Raw genomic sequence first — 5,000 nt, 5'->3', positions numbered from 1 at the left:
AGACAAAGAGAACTTGCTGGTGGTGATGGCGGGAGCAAAAGCCGTGTCTCCATGCAAAGTGATAAACGGAGCTAAGAAGTTAGTGAGGGGAGGGAATCTTCACCTATTGTCCTCACCTCCTGCACGGCGCGGCTAAGTACTAAAAGGTGTAAATCACGTTATCCATACAGCACAAGCACAACTCGACAATGCAAATCTTTACTGCCGTTACATTACCTTAGCGGATAGAACCTTGAGGAAACAAGCCGCCACCCGTGCGTATCAGCTACCTCTTGCAAACAAAGGCACCACCTGGAATGAAAGAAAACGGAGAGTCAGACTAAGCCGGAGAGGGGACAAGGCAAGGAGGGACTGAGGTAAACCTTCGTGGCTCGCGTTTAAGTAAATATGGCTGGCTCTTATTTCCCCGGGAGACTCCTTTGTTGCTTAAATGATGTCTAATTAAATATGTCGCAGCCCTAATGAGGCAATGGGGCTCCGGGGGAAGAAAAGGGAGACGAGGGGAAGAGTGAGGGAGGAAGGGCGAGGCAGGGAAGGCTAGGCACAGGACCAGGTGGTAAGGAGAGGGTTTACATAATTGAATCTGCTGCTTTTATTGTTGCAGTTCAGCCTCCGTCCTTGTGTAGCAGGTTTTCTTGCTTTTCTTGGTGTCGCATTAACGCTTCCGCCCTCTGTCTTTGTGGTGTGTGTGTGTGTGTGTGTGTGTGTGTGTGTGTGTGTGTGTGTGTGTGTGTGTGTGTGTGTGTTGTGTGTGTGTGTGTGTGTGTGTGTGTGTGTGTGTGTGTGTGTGTGTGTGTGTGTGTGTGTGTGTGTGTGTGTGTGTGTGTGTGTGTGTGTGTGTGTGTGTGTGTGGTGTGTGTGTGTGTGTGTGTGTGTGTGTGTGTGTGTGTGTGTGTGTGTGTGTGTGTGTGTGTGTGTGTGTGTGTATGTGTGTGTGTGATCTATCCCTGTCTCCAGTTTTATTGTTGGCAGCTTCATATATACAACAAGACTCCTCTAAATGCGTACATGTCATCACCAGTACTGACTGCAGCAAGTTAACACTATAGAGCTGCCAAGCTACTCACGTATACACTGTCCATATTCCCTCCAACAATATCACTGTCCAGTAATCTATAGAAGGAATTGTTATGGTACAAAGATAAAGGTGGTGCTGAAATCAATTCAAGCAAAATTATTTCCCTTGCAGAAGACAGTCACAAAGTCCAGCGCTTTACTTATATAAGGACATACATTATATTACTTACACTATAAATAGCTAAATTATGATCAATTAACATTCCAAAGTATACATCGCCCCTATATTCTCATCCAGGTCCTGCACACATTTCTCACAATTTGTAAACATTAAAGTCTTTCTGACAAATGTGAAACATGTTTTTATAAAGCAAAAACACTGCTATCTCAAACAGAAAATTGTCATCTTACAGCTGGACAAGTGAATCTTCTCTCATCCTGCGCTGGACACAAGCCTTTCCAGGTCAAGCTTGTGTCACACTCACATTCTCACAATGTCACTCACGTTCTGTGTTACCACGTCTGACTTGTGACACAAAAGTTTCCTGCAGAAAATAATGTTATTAAAAGATCTAAAACAATTAATAATTTTTAAAACAACAATTATTACATTTACAAATTTGGAAAATCGTACGTAAAAATCATATAATATAAAAAACACAATTATTTTATAAACTATTTTACATTTTCGTAGAATTTATACCAAAATATTTGTTTCCATTAAAATATTTACTGAATACCCCGTCTTCCGGCCATGTAGTTAAAATATGAGTTAGTACAGTTGGCGGTGTACCATAGTAGTAGTAGTAGTAGTAGTAGTGGGTAGTAGTAGTAGTAGTAGTAGTAGTAATAGTAGTAGTAGTTGTTGTTGTTGTTGTTGTTGTTGTTGTTGTTGTAACAGCAGCAGCAGCAGCAGAAGTATTAGCAAGAGTCATCCGGTAACACCCTCCACGCGCCACGTAACAGGTGTGTGAAGGAGCCTGACAGGTGTGTTGGTCTACCTGTCGCTGCCTCATGCATACCAAGTGGCGGCCCGACCCTCCACCACCACCCGAGGGGCCATAAGGATGAAGAATGCCGCTAGTAAGACTTTCCTATCCTCTTCCTTTCCCTTCATCTCTCTCTCTCTCTCTCTCTCTCTCTCTCTCTCTCTCTCTCTCTCTCCTGTTTCTTCTTTAGTTCTTCCTCTCTGGTGTGTTTATTCTCGTTCTGACACGCAGTAGGTGCTCGACTGAACTGAAATAGAAGGCTCAGTTTACCACGACACACACACACACACACACACACACACACACACACACACACACACACACAAACACACAGGACACTGGAGACAGGAACACCTACCCATATTGATTTGTCTGTCTCGATATTATACGGCTTCTCTTGCCTCTCTATCTATCTGGGTACGTCTGCCCATCTATCCTCCTATCTGTCAATATGTTTATGCATGTAACTGTGTCTATGTATGTATATGTATGTATGTATGTCCCAAGTCTGTATGTAGAGTATCTCCCTATTTGTCAATATGTTTATGTTTGTAAGTGTGTGTACGTTTGTATGTATTCCCTCTCGAATATAAAGTATATGTGTTGAACTATTTATCTTTCGACGTATCTCTCTAACCATTTATCTCTCCACACAAAATGATAAATGGAGGCAGACAAGATATACATACAAACATACCATATACACAGACACTACACACAATACAAACATTTATCAGTCATCCCAATAAGATAAGTGGATATACATAAGACACACACACACACACACACACACACACACTCACAAAGGTATCTTATATTTCCCTCATTCATTCCTAATCATTACCCACAAAAGTCATTCTCCACCCAGGTCACTCCAGGTAATAAATCCTCTCCTTGCACTGACGGCCTTCAGTCACTCACGCCTCGCCTCAGTGTTGTTTGCCTTGCCTGCCCTTTGCCTGCGTTACTTTTATGGATATTGCTCCTGTCAGCCAGTTAAGTGCACGCCTCTCACAGCACTTGAGAGAGAGAGAGAGAGGAGAGAGAGAGAGAGAGGAGAGAGAGAGGAGAGACGAGAGAGAGAGAGGAGAGAGAGGAGAGAGAGAGAGAGAGAGAGAGAGAGAGAGAGAGAGAGAGAGAGAGAGAGAGAGAGAGAGAGAGAATCAAAGTCTGGACACACCTGCTTTGATTGCCTCTCCAGAACGACACTCACCTGTTGATTGGCCAGGTAAAGAGAGCCGGGGAAGGGAAGGCTGTGCATAGGTGAGGGAGCGCATGGAAGATACAGGAGGACAGGTGGTCAAATAAGGTAAATCAGGTATGAAGGAAAAGAAAGATGTTTAAAGCTGGAAAAAAGAAATACAGGAGGAGGAGGAGGAAGGAGAAAATGAGGAAGAAAAATGATGATGATAATGTTGAAGTAGAAGAGCGGGAAGAAGAAGAAGAAGAAGAAGAAGAAGAAGAAGAAGAAGAAGAAGAAGAAGAAGAAAAAAGAAGAAAGAAAAAGAAAAAGAGAAAGAAAGAAAAAAAGAGAGAGAAAAAAGGCATTTGTAATCACGTAAAAAAAAAAAAAAGATTCCTGCATGTGAGGGACACTCGCAAAGGCATGAAAAATAAAATAAAAGAAATCTTGAAAGGTTAAATTAAAAAGATTGAAGTAAGAGCAGCAGGTGAGTTCAGCTTAACCTTTCTCTTCCGCCTCCTCCTCCTCTTCCTCGTCCAGTTCCTGCTCGCCAACCCACGTCTGCTTCCCGCTACCAGCATTCCCTCCGAGGTATAAAAAAAATACACACATACATATTTTTTTTAAGGATGTAATGACACTAATTGATATTGAGGATAATTTCTCACGCATCATTAGCACGATAATTGCGTTTAAGATTCCATTCATTTTTTTCTTTTTTCATCCCTTATTTCTTTTTCCTCCTTATATTCACCTTGCCTTTTTTTATTTGCTCTCTCTCTTCCCTCACTTTCACACTCTCTTTATTCCCACTCTCACCTTCAAATCTCCTTGTCACTTTTTCTCTAGTCTTCTCATTCATCTTTTTTTTTTAACTATCTCCTCTTTATTATCCTGCATCTCCTACTTTGATTAGTGTCGCATATCACAAAATAAAAAGTATAATGACCAAAATATCTGCCGTTGTTTGATGTTCTGTGTTCATTCGTGTTTTCCTCTCCCATTCTCTCCTAGTTTATGAATCTCGCTCATTTTGTAACTCACTCGTTCTCCTTCTATGTTCCTTCGTGTTATCTTCTATCTTTCTCTCCTCATCAAGCCATCCCACTCACCTTACAACCCATTGTAACGGATTATGCTTGTCCTGCCTTTCTCATTTTTTTTACTCCTATTCATCTCGTAACCTTTCCTCGCCCATCACTTCCCCATCACCTTGCTCCCTCGCTACCTTCCTTACTTGTCCCATCATCCTGGCAGTCTCCTCCCTTCCTATCTGCCCCATCGCCCTGATAGCCTTCTACCTCTCTACCTGCACAAATCCCAGGTATCACAAATACCTAATTTTTCTCGTCACTACATGAACAGAAAACGAGGAGTCAAAAAACATGCACGTGACGTCAGTGGTTCCTCTTCTCCCTGATTGTGAGTGACGTCTCTCCCTCCCCCTCTCCCTCCCTCTCTCTTCCACGCAGCTCCGGCAGTGTGAATGGGGGAGAGCGCCATTAATCAAGGACTGGGCACTCCCCTGGCACTCAGTTAATGCCTGTTGAAAGTTTAATTCGCGGTAAATCACTCCTCGTAAATCATCGCCGAGGTCCGACGCTCCGTTTTCCCTCGTGCCCGTGTCGATGTTTGCAAGGGACACTGCTATATATTGACGGCAGGAGAGAGAGAGAGTGTGTGTGTGTGTGTGTGTGTGTGTGTGTGTGTGTGGTGTGTGTGTGTGTGTGTGTGTGTGTGTGTGTGTGTGTGTGTGTGTGTGTGTGTGTGTGTGTGTGGTGTGTGTGTTTTCATTTATACATGTCAGTATG

Source organism: Scylla paramamosain, chromosome 6, assembly GCF_035594125.1.
Source record: "Scylla paramamosain isolate STU-SP2022 chromosome 6, ASM3559412v1, whole genome shotgun sequence".
Taxonomy (NCBI): domain Eukaryota; kingdom Metazoa; phylum Arthropoda; class Malacostraca; order Decapoda; family Portunidae; genus Scylla; species Scylla paramamosain.
The sequence above is the reverse complement of the archived record's forward strand: the minus strand, read 5'-3'. Positions refer to the sequence as shown.